At 40.4% G+C, this 17,570-nt stretch overlaps 3 long non-coding RNA genes across 5 annotated transcripts; all 3 read left to right on the top strand.

Annotated features, from left to right (window-relative positions):
* Window positions 1–13,608: 13,608 nt before the first annotated feature.
* Window positions 13,609–14,475, top strand: LOC136245745 (uncharacterized). 3 transcript variants are annotated; one of them, XR_010696106.1, is made up of 4 exons: window positions 13,625–13,720; window positions 13,779–13,829; window positions 13,879–14,114; window positions 14,169–14,475. It is a non-coding gene; the product is annotated as an uncharacterized lncRNA (long non-coding RNA). The 3 variants fall into 3 exon arrangements; XR_010696104.1 differs by having other exon boundaries at window positions 13,609–13,720; window positions 13,779–14,114; XR_010696105.1 differs by having other exon boundaries at window positions 13,690–13,829.
* An 8-nt stretch (window positions 14,476–14,483) lies between these two features.
* Window positions 14,484–14,848, top strand: LOC136245744 (uncharacterized). Its single transcript, XR_010696103.1, has 3 exons — window positions 14,484–14,515; window positions 14,568–14,625; window positions 14,684–14,848. It is a non-coding gene; the product is annotated as an uncharacterized lncRNA (long non-coding RNA).
* A 120-nt stretch (window positions 14,849–14,968) lies between these two features.
* On the top strand, window positions 14,969–16,256 carry LOC136245734 (uncharacterized). The gene is made up of 4 exons (XR_010696094.1): window positions 14,969–15,442; window positions 15,488–15,676; window positions 15,878–15,981; window positions 16,036–16,256. It is a non-coding gene; the product is annotated as an uncharacterized lncRNA (long non-coding RNA).
* Window positions 16,257–17,570: the final 1,314 nt, after the last annotated feature.

Raw genomic sequence — 17,570 nt, 5'->3', positions numbered from 1 at the left:
CACTAGAAAGTTTGCATAACATATGGGTGAACTGAAAATTTGTAGCATAAATATTTACTCTACTTCAACCAAACTTCATTTTTTTACAAAATTACAGACTGCATTGGACTTACTGTGTGTAACATTTGCATCAGGTGCTGGATATATTTCATAGTCCCCAAGTCTTGGTTTCTTACGACCGGACCTTTTCTCTTTTTTACGTCAAGCATTTTTGTACAGTTCCCTTATGAAAATGTGCATGTGTGCTGCTCGCATGTATATCAAGACCGATTGCTGTTAATCTGCATGTGTGCAATTGGCTCAATTGCACACGTGTCGCATGCAAGCGCTGCACGTGTGCATCTGCATGTGTGCAACATAACACTAGTGATTTGCATGCATGCAAGTTGTGAGCATACTGCACTTTAAATATTTACTACATAATTATAAATAATTCTTGTAATTGCATGAAATAGTTTAAGTCATGTTAGAATATACAATGTCAAGTTCCAGTTAACTACTTGTGTTCTTTATATATTGACGTGCTCCCACACAGGCACTGTTGATCACAGCATTAAAGGAAGTGTCGTCGAGTGATTTGTCATCTGGCCAAGCTTGAAAGATTCGTTCTGTGAATACAAATGTGTATTGGACATTAACATTACGTGTATTACCTTTGATTAATCGCAGCGACAGTTCCTCTCTCTGTTGCTGTCCTGGAATAAAAATGGGAGGAGGCAGTGGTGGAACTTCCTCAATATCACTGGTGCTACTGTCACTCTTGAACATATCTTGCTCATATAGCTTGGGATTCGGCTTCTGCTGTTTGGATGGCCTGCCCCGAGCCCGCTTTTCCTTTGGTACAAGCTTCCTTTGTCTTGATCTTGCTACTGTTTCATTCATTTGCTGTACCAAGGTCTTTTTGTCCTCTCCTACATTGAGGAGACGTGTCATGTCTTAATTTATTGACACCCATATATAACGCATACCAACAGCAATGATGGTGACATCATGCAGCTTTCCCTTCCACTTAACCATCATCTTTGTTCCAACAATGGGGTCTCCAAGTACTGATGAGTTCACAACGCTCTTGTTGTGTTTTATCCCATAGTAGATACACAAAAGTGGGCTTAATAGGCATCCTACGATTGGAAAACATTTGAAGTGCTTCCTCAAATGAAGCTAAGGTAATTTGGTCACCTGATTTGTGGTCTTCTTAACACAACAGCAGCAGACTGAAATGGATGTTGGCAGTAACGTTTGTACAAGTGAAACCCTACATAACCCACCAATTAGCATGTAAGTAAGGCTTCACATAGTAGTGAAACATATGTCGCGGCGATTCTTCGATGTATTAATGCATAGATGTACGAGGTCTTCACTGAGCGGTTTGTTTGCCAATTCCTCTCTCCAGCAAAACGCACGCGATTTAGTTGCGCTCTTTGCAAATAGTGACATCTTTTTGTGATTATTGCAATGGCAGCTAATAAACGAGGCCCTTACAATGTGTACCTGCAGGAAGATAATCCACTTGAAAAGATTCCTAGGTGCACGGCTTATCGTTATCTTAAGGGCAGCCATAGCAAAGTAATTATATTGTTTATGTGTGGTTTTGTGGACGCCAGTAATTAACATTGCACTTTAACAGGCTGGAGACTGATAGGCCTAAAGCACAAATAGAAGATGTAGCCACAACCTAATGCAATGAGTTAGCTAGCTAAAATGTGGTATGAATGTTGTAAATAAATGCTTAAAAATTGAAACCAGCATTGTTTAACTAGTATGATACTTTAATATAGCTGAATATGGCGGAATCTTTTTCTTACCTGCATCCCTTGTAGCACCCTAATACCCAATAATTGAGACAGTCCATATTATACACCTGTCAGTGTTTTGCCTCACTATTATGAGCACAGGCAGTAGTGGGAGGATTCAAGCACTGACCTTGTCCCAGATAGTGGGGATACCTTGTTGAGCTATAAGCTCCCATTGCATTAAATTCTTTTTCTTTCACTTCATTCAATATACTCACGTGCCATACAAAAGCTGTCAATGTGTTAATCATGTACCATTGCCGTGATCTATCACAGGGGAGATTATAGGTATTGAAAATGGCCCAAAGTAGTGGGGATTAGAGTTCTTAGATGTCAATTCCCCACCTCTTCTTGTGCTCGTATAGTAGTAGGGCAAAACTTTGACAACACAATATAGTTTGATAACTTACATTTGTAGGTCCGGCTTGGTGGATATACTGTAACAACACTGCTTGAATATACATTTAGCAAGCTACACGGTGGTACTATCATAATGCATGACCAGAAGTCCACTGTAAATGTACAGCTACCCATAATATATATTCCACAACTATTGTATAAAAGCATAATTAACATAAGTATCACACACACAGACATTACATGTGATATAGCCATAGCTTTCTATGAAGTTGATTCACAACATATGGGATGATGTTTGCCATTACGAGAACATTAATTGATTTGGATGTCATTATAGATCATGATGATGTTTGTGACTAAGACATCATTGATGATGACACCGGCCGTGATGGGACTAGTAATCATTGGGACATTGGCCTTGATGATGTTGGCCATGATGAGGATATTAATGATCGAGGCATTGATAATAGTGGCTATAATGAGAATGTTAATGATGATGACGTTGATAATGGTGGCCAAGATGAGATTGTTGACAATCGTGGCATCACTGAAAATGATGCTAGCTGTGACTTCAATGACAACGATTTTAATCAGGGTATAGATGATGAGTTTGATCAAGACAACATCAACAATATTGATCCAGGCTATGATATCAATCCAGACAATGACGTTGACTCAGAAAATGATGATTATGATCTAGAAAATGATGTTGATCTAGACAACAATAATGATGATGATCAAGATGACAATGCTGGTGAGGAAGAAATCAGCTTTGAAGATTATCCCTTGTATCATGGTGCCCCAGTATCAAACCGAGTAATGATGATTTTGATGCTGACTTTTGCTGTGCGGCATAAACTAACAAATGAAGCAATATCAGATGATCTTTTATACATCAGTGGTTTGGTTTGTCCTCAACCTAATCATTGTTGTAGTAGTTTACACAAATTTAAACAATATTTTTCGTTTATGATGTTACCTGCTTATTTATTCTATTATTGTCCTTCATGTTTTGACTTGCTTGATTCACTTGCTACTACCGTATGTGCTACTTGTAAAAGGATGTTTAAATCAGCAAAGGAGATATCGTATTTCGTGCATTTTTTCATTTCAGATCAAATAAAAACATTATTTGCAAAAGAGAACTTTTACAACTATCTGTCATACCGGTTTCAAAGGAGCAAACTACAGGAAGAAAGCTATGAAGATATATATGACGGATCCCTTTACAAACACTTTACAGATTCTCCTAGTGGAATACTGAATGGCCAGAGAAACATTTCCCTAACCTGGATGTAGATGGTATTCCCTTATTTAGTCATCAAAACTCAGTATATGGCCAATGTATTTTCTTATTAATTAACTGCCATACAAGATAAGATCATTGAAGGAAAACACCATTTTTGCAGGTCTTCACCAAACCAAGTATGAGGGTTTTTCTGAAATCGATTATTGGTGAGCTTAATGGGTAGGAGAAATTTGGCATTTTGGTCAAGTCTCCTTTAGCATCCATGGAATTCATTTCCAAAGTAATTCTTGTTGGTAGTTGCGATTTACCAGCAAAGTGTTTAATGTTAAATACTGTACAATTCAATGGGATGTATGGAGGCTCAAAGTGTTACCAATCTGGAATTACAGTTAAAACCAGCCAACATGGACCAGGACATACACACGCATATCCATTTAATGTTTTACAACCGACTGGTCCAAAACGAAGTGATAAAAAGCATGAAGCAGATGCTAGAAAAGCACTTAATGAAGACATGGTGGAAAAGGGTGTGAAAGGTCCAACATGGTTAATGAAGCTACACAATTATGACATCATCATAGGAACTGGTATTGACTATATGCACTGTACTCTGTTAGGTGTCACAAAGCAGTTACTATCCTTATGGTTTGGCACAGAACACAACAAGGAAAAAAACTACCTCGGAAGACAAGTTAAAATTGTAGATAATCATCTTAAGGAAATCAGGCCTCCTTCAATAATTCACCGGAAACCTCGTGGAATTGCAGATCATTTTAAGTACCTTAAAGCATCAGAATTGCGATCATTTTTACTATATTATTCATTACCTGTTTTGTTTGGCATTTTGTCATCTGAATACTGGAATCATTTGGCACTGCTTTCCACTGCAATTCTTATATTAAGCCAGCCATCAATATCAATAACAAGTGCAGTGCTGTCAAAAAATGCTGAACAAGTTTTGCAATGAGTTCCAGAGCTTGTACGGGGAACGCTACATGTCTGCAAATGTGCATTTGCTTTTTGTCATAATACCAGTTGAACATATATGTAGTCCATGTATTTACATGTCCTTTAGTGATTTTGACAATACCATGTATGTCGACACACCAGCAAACTTGTTAGAGAAAGACTGATCCTGTAGCTGTGTGTGCTAGCTGGATGTATGTACTCTTTGCATCATACAACTTACATAATCATAACACGTGCATATATAATTATACTAAATGTCGTAAATCGGTAAATAGACTGGCTTTAATATGATGTAACTGTCCATACAATTAAGAACTCTTCTACATTAGCTGAAATGTAGTCAACCTTTTACAGTGTCAAGCCTACACTGTTCAAGCTTCTGTACATCCTGTATATTTGGGATTTTTACATACAATAATGCCACTCCATTGTGGCTAAATTGAAGGACACATTCATGTTCTTGTAATGTAAAAAATTACTAACCAGTATATGTTATGTGGAAAGGAAGCTGTTCAATAGTATCAGTTTCATGGATATCATTCTAACATACTTTATGTTGAAAATACATTTATTTTACTTTCATGTACTACACAACTGCTATCAACTTGCATGTGTGTGTGTGTTGTTATAATAGTAGCATTTCATATCCTACATTATGCTACTAACTTGCATGTGTGTGAATGCTAGCATAGCACTAGCACTATATTACTTACATTATGATATCATTTTGAATGTGTGCAAATGCTATTAGATTGAGAGCAACATGTTGCTATTGAATTGCACACATGCAAATTGAAATCAAAATAATAGCAAATAAATTGCTTGCATTTTGCACACATGTGCATGTAAGCAAAAAAGGTACAAAATAAATGCTAATGATTTGCTTGCATTATGTTCTTAAGACACGTTTTGCTTGCGTGTTGCTAGTGAGCAGCATGTGAACAGCTATTGAAAATTTCATAAGGATTGTGTTAGATAAATTTTTTTCTTGGGGCCATTGTTTCCGGTTTCTCCAATGCTTAACCTGGCAGCTAAAATATGATAGCAAGTTGTATTAGAAGGATATGAACAAGATTCTTTTGGATGTAAAGTCACTAATCGTGCTTGACCACAAATTCCCATTACTGTGAAAGTCTTTAGATGTGGGTCTAAACTAATATTACGATTTCGACAACTTGTTTAGCTCTCTCCAAATGTGTCAATTGAGCATTTTCTAATTTCCTATTCTTAGACAATTGTACATTGTCTAAATCTGTTGCATTTGTTTGCTGCAACTGAGATTGCAATGAATCATTTCTGTCGAGATTCTCTCTAAGGCGTTTCACTATTTCTTCTGTTTGGTAAACGTGATCACTTGGAATCAGGATCTCTCCATCTGTAATGTTGTAAAATACGTAATGTAGATGGTAATTTCCTAGACCTTGTTTGCCACGAGCTAGCTCAAGTTTGTAATATCCTTTTAAATAGTTCATTGCAAGAGCCATGCAGTCATTTGGCCCTTCACGCCAATCTCTCAAATGTTGCAATACAAAGTTTAGTCCTTCAGCCTGATTGTTTGTAATGCCACTGAATGGATTATGCACACCGAGAGGATCAATTGCCCATCTTGCAATAGAGGTGATATCAGGTGCTAATTCAGTGTTGTAGTATTCAAGAAACGCAGCACTCCATTTTCTCAACATCTTTATTAATTCTTCATTGTACTCATCTTCTGTTGGTAAGTGGAAGAGAGCTCTCATGTCTTGCAAATAACTAGCAGTGTCCAAAGCTGGAGCTTTACGTTTAGGGTCTCGAAGCCATCTCCTTGCATCTTGAATTATGTGATTCCAACACCTAAGATGGCGGCATGACTCCATGTATTTAGCAATAGCATTCACATACCCTCTTTCCTCATCTGTTACAATCGAGTGAGTAGTTTTTGAAAGAGTTGGTGACAACTTGCAACAAACTTCAAAAAAAAAAATGCTCATGTACTGTTTGGAACTTTCGCTCATGCAACACAAATACTGCAGGGATAACTGGGTTTTCTTAATGTCTGAATGATAAAAAGATACATAAAAATCCCCCAGGTTGAATGTGGTGTTGTAAGAGAGCAGCTGATGGCTTGGTGATGTCAAAAGAAGAACCCTGTCCATTTCATTAATGATGTCCTTTTGTCCACAAACACAAACGAGGTCGGATGGGTGTGAATGGAATGGAAAAAGTCTGGCATATCTATAGCAAGGTTATGCAAATTAAAATGCCTTCATGTGACAATCTCTGCCTTGCTAGGATACCAGAGTGGAAATTCTCAACTTGTTTTATGTCTCTGGGCTGCTTTACCGATAGATGTGAGTGTGGTGTAACCTTTGGTGATTTCGTTCCTGTATACTTTCATCGAACTAGTTGTTTCACACTGCTCCTTTACAGCACTTAATATAGATGGGCAAGTTCTACTAACATTTCTTTGTGTATCCTTGCTTTTGCCATGAGGAGACTGCTCGGTCATCTTCTCATCACCCAAGTAATGAATTAAAGTCATGCCACAATCTGAATCCAATAATTTGTATGCTTCAAGCATTTCGAAGGACCACTTACAAGCTGAGTTTGAAAATATGATTTTCGGACTACTGGGCTTTTGATTGGTAACTGCTTAACACCTCGATTAACCCAGCGAAGTTGGTCACATCTCCAGTCTTCTACATGTGTAAATATAACATACATGTACTAAACATTTTAACATAAAAAGAGCACCATTGGTTTAATTATACCCTGTATATAAGGCCATTTAGCTACTTCTCTAAAGGAAAAATTAACACCTGGATTTGCTAGTCAATGCAATGCAATACCTAGCGACAAGTTTACATCAGCCTTGGGATGTTGTATGTGGCTATTATGAAGCCACCTCGTCAATGCAATTAGCTACCAGTTAACTATAGTAGCTTACCTCTTTCAGCATCCGAGAGAACCCTGTGTTTTGATGTCTAACTGTTGAACAGTCGGTGATTGCGGTTACTAGGAATTTGTATGGTTATTCAATAATAATAATGTTGGGTGCACGCGTCTCACTTGTTAAAACTTGAAACTAGTTTTTGAGTGATAGCTGTGAAGGCTTAAATTTTTGTAGGGAGATCATCCGATAAATTCTCTTTAGCTCTGTTTAGATTTTGTGTGTAGCCTTATGGCTTCATGAGTTACGGCGATGAGAACACAAGGTTTTGAACAGTGGAACACACTTTAGTACTAACTTCAGTTCTATGTAAGCTATGTATTAATACTAAAAATAGATGTAAAGGATGTTAACAAAATATGCTCTAGTTGGCCTTGAGGAATCAACCTAATCCCAGAGTCTAATGCTGTATCTTTGTTATATACTGCTACAAGATACTTCCACAGGATGTGATTTCCATTGTTCTATTATGTACATGGGAATAGACCGATCTCCATGCTTACCCAAATACACCGTTTTGTGGAACTCCAGCAGTTTATCACTGTCTTCAGTAAATGAGGAGGATCTACAAAGAAATAAAGATCTCTCAATTTGAACATAAGGATTTCGTGCATCAATTGTTGTTTTGGGCCATGCATTTTTTAATCAGACATCATTTGATACTGCAACCATCCAATATAGCACCAAGCACATATCATAACATTTGAGAATATTTGAGTAGTAAGTATTGTATGGTAAACCTTCAATTCACAATTCTTAATTCTTCTAATTGCTTCCCAACAAAGGATCAAAAGTATCTCTCCATTAACATTATAGTCGAGTGTTGTACACAAGTAATTAGCTCAGAGAGACAAATGGTACACTACACCATTGTTAACTAATGATCACATAGCGGCTGTTACATACATTTCATAACCCAAATTGGCCTAATATGACATAACTACAATTATAACTTATTAAATAGTTCTGTGTGCGTTATCACTCCGTGATATCCTCTGGGGTGTTGAGTTCATTGCCTTGCTGAATATCTTGTGGTTTATCTGTTGTGTGCTCAATGTCACGAGTATAGCAGTCAGTGGTGCTAGAGACTGCATACAGGGAGCAAATAACATCCCAAGGAAAGTTACAGTATTTGTTGTATGGTGTGTGGAGTGATCAAACCAGTGTTACAAATCAGTTTTATAAATAATTGTAACATGGCTAAGTACCTCCTTTTGTCCACACAGTCTGGCCACTATTTCCAAGACTTCAAACGAAGCCAAACACCAGACCAACAGAGGAAGTCACAATACAAGGCTAATATGTCGTCGAGGATCACTCTGGAATGGATGAACACACAACACTGCACTCATCTGAGTGAATGGGAAGCAGTACAACTGCTGGGCTGAGTCTGTCGTCAGTAACTGTAAGCTATCCAAGGCTATTATAGGGCTGCACCACTCAACAATGAATTTCAGACTCTTCAGGATGTAGAAGCAGTACAATGGCTGGAGTGATTGGCATCGATGATGGCACTTCCTGCTAGTGCAATGAATAACCTAAGCTAACAATGAACTAACTAACTAACCATCAAGACAGTAATTAGCGAGTAACATCGTTCCTGCCAATATTAGATTTTGTGTTCTTGCTCCTTCTGTGTTACAAATGGGCGGCTTTGATCTGCGCACACCCCATACCACAAATCAGTTAGTACACACCCATTTGGTTTGTATCTGATTTGTAAATACAACACCCAAGAGCCGCAGGCCTGTGCCTCGGGTGTCGTGTTTACAAATCAGATACAAACCTCATGGGTGTGTTACTACTATCACTTGTAACTTGTTTGCATTTTACTTGTATTTATTCGACTTGAATTGTAACTTGGGATGAGTTAAAAGACTTACTGACTTCAAATTAAATAAGTTTGTAATGATTACTACATCCACTACTATATACCAGTATACCATGATACTTTTTAGATACCGGATACCGTTATAATTTTTCAATACCGCCCAGCACTACTGGCACAGTCTGTATGCATGCAGTTACTAAATTGTTCACATGATATACATCCACTTGTGTATGTGTACAAAATGCTAGTTTTGGCTACTTTTTACACAAACAACTGTTTGCAAATTTTATGTAAAGTTTTGTATGCATACAACTGTTGGTAATTTATATACAAACAATGTAACACACAAACTGTATGTGCATACTGTACATATTCAGTGTGTATTATACCATAATCCTCCTAAGGGCTGGCTTCTATCCAATGCTGTCATAGTCATTTTCTGCTCCCTTGTGAACTGAAGTACTACCAGGTCATCTTGATCTCCTTCATTATCAACCCTTCCCTGCCTTAGTTCAGCAAGCTGATCTTCAACTGTCTTAAAGTTTATAATCCAAACCTAAAGGTTTTCATAAAGTTCAGAAGGAACAGATCTACTCGCTGAACTGAGGCTAGGTTGAGTGACAGTTGCAGAATAGCTCCATGTACTAGATGGTTGTGGATAAGTGGGATAGGATAAGGAGTAAGGAGGGTAGTATGGGGAGACAGGGTAGTTCCAGGCACTGGTGGAAGGTCTGACTGCCAGCAGTTAATGTGATGGTTTGGTTGGCTTGACTGGCAGTTACAGTTGTGGTTACGCTAACTGACAGTTTGACCAGAACTACTATTGGTAGATTTAGCTACTGTTTTTGTTTTGTTTTTGTAAATCTATGCAAGTTAGTATACACAGATTTGATGGATGGTAATAGTTTGCTCTAGGACATCGACGTTTACTGGGGTGTCCATGATGCCTTTAAATACAACTGGTGAGAAGGCCATGCAGCTGACCTGGCAGTGATCTTGTCTTCACGATGCATCTGTTCCTCTACAATTCTTTATAGTTTCAGTTATAACTGTCCTGTCAGTATCAGCCTGCCGAGCAATGGTCCCTTAAACAAAAAATATATAACTAGAGAATTAAGGTGTTTCTGCTTACCTGTACATTTAAATCTTTTTATTAACTTTACCACTCCCTTCCTACTGACCACCATTCCTTTCTTCTGCAAAAAGTTTCTCTATCATGGGAGGCTTACCAGTGAATAATTCACAACTTGGTATACTTGTTGTAAACCATTTTTATGGTTAATGAAAAGCTGCCTTGTAGCCAATGGCACTTTACTGCAATTGTCCATTCTGCTCTGTTTTGCAAACGTTTCTTTAAAGCGGAAATGGAAAGCCAATGCCATTGAACACATGTTATTTTATCACATTCATGAAGCTATCATTATTCCTTAATTGTCGACCATATATAACTCACTAAAGTTGCTGGATGATTTACAATAATATAATCCTTTTCTATAGCTCCATTGCAGTTAGGATGTAATATTACACCCTTACCTCTCTGGAGCTTCCTTCTTGTTTCTATCCATGTTCATATGTATATGTCATAAGCATCCAGCTAGTCTGTTACTGGACTCGTGCACTGAGGCATTTTGCTATGAATTCTTCTCCAGTTACGTAAACCCTTTGCACTTGTCACATCATGATCATGGTACCACAAAGATATCGTGAAGCTCGTCATCAATCTGCTAGGGAGGAAGTATCCAGCATGTTCAGTGACATTGAATAACAGGTATGGTCATTCTCTCTGGTTTGTACCATATCCAATTGATGCTCAGTTGGCTACTAGGAGTGATCATTAGCTTCGAATGTGTTGTAGTGTTGTAGTTGTCTTCAAGGTGTCATTGTTTGGATTGGAAGCTGGGAAAACCTCAACCTGCCGTATTTGAAGTGCCCTCAGGACAAGGAGAGCCATACCTTTACTTCCAGCTATCTCATCTATAGCATATCTTGGATGAGTTTTTGCTCGTTTGATGATCTCCCACAGATATCTCTTCAGAACTTACCTTACATTTCTTATCCAACCACTGTTTCCACTGTGCTTTTCACCACTTTTGCTTTGGTTGTTCCTCCAAGTGGCGACTGCAGTTAACACAGTAATGTTTACAGTTGACAAATGTAACACCTACCTGTGGTAACTGGCATTGTCCATTACAATCAGATAATTGGCTGGTAATGCTGGAAGTAACTTTTCTTGAAACCATCTTTCAAAATTATCTGCATTCATTTCTTGATGGTAATCTGCTGCAGATCCTCTGTTGGCTTTAAAAACCCAATCACAACCTGAAACAACAACTGCGTTTACTGGATACTTCACATCATAGAAAATTACTGGGAACCCATCCATCTTTGCCACCAGCATGTAAGATAATAAGGATACCTGATGGCTACCTGATGGTACCTAATAAGGATACCTGATGGCTGATGAAGTAAAATTAAAACACACACACACTGGTGCAATGCTAACCTCTTGTTTTATACTTGAATCCCAGATCACTTAATACCCTCCTAAGTGATATGTTCTCCCCCTGGAAAAAACACTATCATTCCAAAATTTTGACTGAAGATGGAATAGCAAACACAAGGCTTCAGTGTTTAAAATTACCCACCAAAATCTTTTGACAGTGATAGATTTTCTTTCTTGTCGTACAACGAATCTGATTGCATCCTGGTCAATACTGTCTGCATCGACATGGATTTGTGAATGTCTATACCTGCTGTGACAATTAGATGAATTGAGTAGGCTCTTGCAAACTGCATTTCTTGACATAGAAAACCCGCCTTACTTGCAGTCCTCCATCCTCGCTCTTACAATAGATGACTTTGTAATCCCTACGTAGCGAAATGAATACCAAACCCAGCTACAAAGAAGATATTTTAATACCAGTGGCCTTTGAGATTCTCTTCTTCACACTGATGGAAACTTTAGACTTCCTCACTTCTTGTTCAAAGTAGTCCCATAGTTTCATGAGTAGAAACTTTGTTTGGCTGTTAAACCTCTTTCCAAGAGTGTTTCGCTCCACACTCACTGACACTGTACTGGATGCCATATTTTGACAATTAAGTGTGCACCCGTTACACGAGCTTACAAATAAATGCGTTATGAGCACTATGTTCAAACATCTTTGATCTTGTATGGCTTCTTATACAACATTCCTGGGTACAGCTCAACGTGTACGTACTATAGCAACTGTTACATGTGTTGTTTGTAGTTGTCATAGTAACATCACTTACTGACTTGTAGCAAATTTATTACAGGGGCCAGGCCCATAATGATGGGGATAATTGTAGTCCTGTGTGTGTCTGTGGAGTAACTAGTGTAGTGCCATCGACATGGACATTAAATCTGTCAAGTTTAGCATGTAAGAGTGCATTTTAGTATAGCGGCACAACCAAAAAATTGTGCACTTTTTCATAAAGCCATGAAACTTTCCATATAAATAGTACTCCTCAATACATGTATTTTTAGATATAGTGCCATCACTGATTTGACCTTTGGTGACTTTTACGGCCTTTTTTGTACAGAAAATTGATCATTTTTGTCTTTAACTCCCTGAGGCAGTAATTAACTTGTTAAAACATAATACCAAACAAAAGATCTCTTTCTGATAGAAACAACTTGGTTTTTATTTGAAGTCAATAGGTGATTTCATTACAAAGTTATGAGTATTTTTATTAGCTGCAAAATTTGATAAATTTATGTATAATTAACTAGGTGCGGCTAGTCCGATGACCCTACCGTTGGATGATCGGATGGCCCTGTCGCTAAATGATTCTACCTCGTGTGGGATAATGGGTGTGCCAGGGTGAAATTTCCGAACCTCCGGGAACCTTCCTGTAGTTCCTTTCCGGCGGACTCACGTGATCCCGAGGATGATTCGGTCACGTGTACCCTCCATTAATTTAACCAAGCTCATGTGGTACAATCAGCCCACCTAAGCTGGCCTCCAAGCCAGCATTTAGACTGCTTCCACATGAGCCTGAGGCTGTCTGGCCACACCCATACAAGCAACGCCTTGCATTTCAAGGGTAAGATGTGCTGAAGTTACATAGGTATTATAATCATGAAATACAATTTGTACATGGGTCTGTCAAATTGGGCACTGTGCCATAGTGGAAGACAAATTGGCAAGGTAATCCGGTCTAAGTTTGACATACAGGAGATAAGCTGAGCTCTGCCATCGGCCCAGGGTTTGAATGACAGAGTCTGCGATGCCCGCAGATGCTGCTGTTGTAGCTGCCCCGATGCAGAAGCTGTGTCCTGAATACAGATGAGCTGGAATATTGGCCGACTGAAAAGCTTGACGGACGTGCTCAATGAACTTGGTCTTTGATAACAGTTTAAGATCATCCCACATGAAGAGTGGCCCAGAAGCATTACCTCGGATAGCCAGGTAGGAAAGAAGTGCTGTTACTGGGCCTAAGTCATCTTGTGTTCTTCCCAGTACTAGCTTGATGCCCTTCATGAAAGGATCGGTCTTGGAACGCTTGAGCTGGATGGAGATGACAGTAGGAGAGGTGGCATTATCTACCGCCATGTCCGCGAAGGACAGGTGAATCTGCGGGTCATAATTTGTCACTGATTCTACTGTGATCTCGCCCGATCTGCAGAAGCCAAAGAATGTGGTAGAGGCTGCTGCCCACAACATAGTATTGTTGAAGGTAGGGATCCCAGACATCCAAATTTGTCTAAGCTTTCGAAGGACTGAAGGGGTGATTGGGAGGCGTGAATGGGGTTGCCTTCCTGCTCTTGCTGCCAGGACTTTGACACCCTTGAGAACCTGGCTAAGACGGGGCATTTGATCTAAGTGTGGATCCTGGAAGCCTGCTGCCACCTGAAGTTGACGAATACCAGACAAATATGTTCGAATAGAGGAACCGGCAAGTCCTTCCTGACCCATGCAAGCTACGAAATAGCACAATATGTTCTCCGATACTGGGAGTGGGGTTAGTGAGAAATTATTGCAGAACTGCAGGTACCTTCTCTCTGCTGCCTTGTAGGTTTTATGAGTCGATGATGACAAGGCTGCTACAAAGTAACGGCAAACTGCCTGATCCAAACTGTAGACTGAGGATTGGGGATGATCCTGGGTGATGACACTTGGAAGAGATCTCCTGCTTGAGAGGCCTGTGAAGGGGAGAGAGCTGTATAACGAGAGAGATTGAGACTGACATTCAAACCCCTGAGAAGGACCCTGGGACGTCATATATACCCTACTGGTGCCTTAGTCGGGCCTAAGGACCCTAGGGCTGTATGGCTATAAAAGGACTAGGTGACCGACCGACATTCAGTACGTATGTTGTAGGGTCCACCGTCCACCTGCAAAAGTGATTGATTTATGACCTGCGTAAGTGTTACAACGATAGTCATTTGTACACATTATTAAAAACACATTCCAGCTGTCCTGCAGCAAAAGTTCGGGATACAATGAATATACTAATTGTCAATGGGATTAAGGTGAGGAGAGATTGCACAGTATTTGTAGCTTAAGGTGAGGTGCTTGGGAATGTCATAGTTGTCTTAGTGTCGCACCGAACAAGGTGATCCATCGAGGAGATGTCCAATCCTGAATATCGCCCAGGAGAGCCATGAGAGTAGCTGGGATATCCGGAGAGCAGTCCCTGGTGGGAGACTCTGACTTAGAAAGGAAGTATTCCAGATTATCGCAAGACAACGCATCTGCAAGATTGTTAGCCTTTTCCTCAATGTGCTCTGCTCTGAACCAGAAGTTGAAGTGAGCTGCCAGGAAAACCAAAACACGTACCATGTGCATAAGATGAGGGTCTTTACTGTAGGTAGAGTTGAGGACGTGCACGACACTCATGTTGTCCACTGAAAATTGGATTAAGTGACCCTGCCACTGATGGCCAAAGATAGCTGCGGCCAAGACAACTGGAATGAACTCCTTGATGGCAATAGAAAGAAGTTGAAAATTAACTGGCCATTTGAGATGGAACCACTGGTATTCCCAGAATGCTCCGCATCCCCAGGAGCCTGATGCATCTGAGAATGTAATGAACTCTGGACTGAGAATGTGGCTGTCCCAAAACATAGAGATACCATTCCAGCTGTCTGCAAACAAGTATCACCAAGTGATGTCAGCTCTGGCTGCAGAGTTTAAGCGGACATGGTGATTTGGGTGAGAGCCAATTGATTGCATTGCATATAACTGACGGAGGAAGCTACGCCCAGGGCGTATCACCTTTGTGGCAAACTGGAGCAAACCCGTCAGACTGGCCAACTCACGTTTGGTAATGGACTTACGATGGAGGCAGTGAGTCAATTCTTGTTTCAGCTTGAGTAATTTTCCTGCTGGTAGGTGCAGCTGATTTGCCACAGTGTCCACTTCGATGCCCAAGAAAGTCAAGCAGGTGGAGGGACCTTCAAGCTTGGACATCTCTAATGGGATCCCAAGCTGAGTGCAGGTTGTTATGAGAGTGTCCTTCTGTGTTGATGCATCTCCCATCGAAGCTGCCACAAAGACAAAGTCATCTAAATAGTGGAGGAGGTGAGTGATGCCTTTTTGACCGAGAATCCATTGGAGCCCGTCAGCTACTGCTGAAAATATTTTTGGGGTAGACCTGAGGCCGAACGGGAGCATTTTATCCAAGTATATGTAGCCATTCCACTGTACCCCCAGTAAAGGTTGATCTTGAGGGTGAACTGGTACCATTCTGTAAGCTTCTTGAATATCAGCTTTGACCAACAGAGATCCTCTACCAAGTAAAAGTACCAGGGAAGCCAGGTGGTCTAGTGATGTATAGCTAACTGATGATAGTTCTGATGAGATCCCATCGTTGACACTCTCACCTGGTGGGGAAGATAGATCCGTAATCAGGCGCCATTTCCCTGGTTTCTTCTTTTTAGGTACTAGTCCCAGTGGGCTTATCTGAGTACCTGGAATGGAATAGTTACGAGGGAACTTCCACATTCTAGACAGAGCTACTTCACGTTCTAAATAATCTTCTATGATTGAATCATTAGATGTGGGGAGATTGCTGAATGCTGAGAGGACTGTGTGAGAACGGTTGAATCCAATCCTGAATCCAGATGAGATTCCTTGAATGATATAGGAGAAAAATCGGCCATCTGGGTGAGATTGCAGTTGTTGTGTCCATTGATGTATATTTAATGGTGTGAAAATCTCCATAGGTAGCCGACAATGAGAGCTAGGAGACCTGCAGGAGTCAATCGCCAGGAGGTGAGATGTGAAGACCATTTGACACCATGCCCTGGACAAACACTCTCCAGTCCTTTGGAAGCTCTGTAGGGAGGGAGAAGAGGACAGCCAAATGATAGTCACACCCCGAGGAGGTGGAACATAAGGCTCCCTTCCCTACCCCACTTGGAGTGAGCAAGAGTCACACTAAGACAGAGGGTGAGAGTTCTCTGACATCCATTCAGAATGGGGCCCTTAATCTACCTCCTTGAAAGCCTAGACTAGGGGTTCCCTTATACAGGCATTTCGTATTTAGAGGTCCACTTTAAAATTCCCATGCCTGAGGCTCCATCCTGATAGGCTGTCAGGGACTCCACCCTGCCCCTCTCCTTTAATACTGAGTAGTAACACATGAACATATAAAGATGTGACCAGCATACATGACCATATATGTAAAATATTAACCAATCTAGAAATACATTCATGATAAAAGTGATTTACTGAGCCGACCAGCAGCCAGTGACGATAAATATGGCAGATTACAGTCAATGGGTGATTAAAAGGGTGTTTAACAGCCCTGGGAGGGAGTGCAGTCAACTGCCCTGTGGGCTCCCCCACAAGTGCGACATCTGTGGTTGAATTTGCAGGATAGTTTGCTACAGGGGAGACCCTCATTCCACCGGTAGCAGACTTGTCCTTGAAATTTCAGTTTGGAGCCGATGATCGGGCAGGTAGGTTGACTAAGATGTTTAGATGTTAGGCAGCGGCCATAAATGGTTAAATTCATTTCTCCCCATCTCCGAATACCCTTAGCTGCTGCCCATTCACGGTAGTTTATGTCATATTGAGACCATTGGTTGCCTTGTAGGTCCTCTGACAACTGTAAGATCAGGTGAGCATAGGCAGCCAGACCTGCTGCTTTCTCCTTGGAAGTCTCTTCTGATGACAGGAGTACTGCTGAAAAAAAAAATGTTGTAAGCCCGGAGCCAGCTGATGATGGAAAAAGATTGCTTGGCAGTTTGCGACGTTGTCTGACCATTGACTGCCGTCCCTTGCTGCTCTCTGCTGTGGGGATCCTTCAAGAGGTCTGCCAAGTTGACATAATCCCATCTTCTGATTTTCTCCACCAGTTAACGAGCTACTGGTGGAATACCTTCTGTCACCACTGCTGTGGACGACCTGGAAGATGATGGTAGGGCTGCGGCCGACAAGTGGAGCCAGCTCCCCTGGATTAGCCAGTGAG

This window comes from Dysidea avara, chromosome 15 (genome assembly GCF_963678975.1).
Source record: "Dysidea avara chromosome 15, odDysAvar1.4, whole genome shotgun sequence".
NCBI lineage: Eukaryota > Metazoa > Porifera > Demospongiae > Dictyoceratida > Dysideidae > Dysidea > Dysidea avara.
This window is presented reverse-complemented; position numbering and strand designations above follow the sequence as displayed.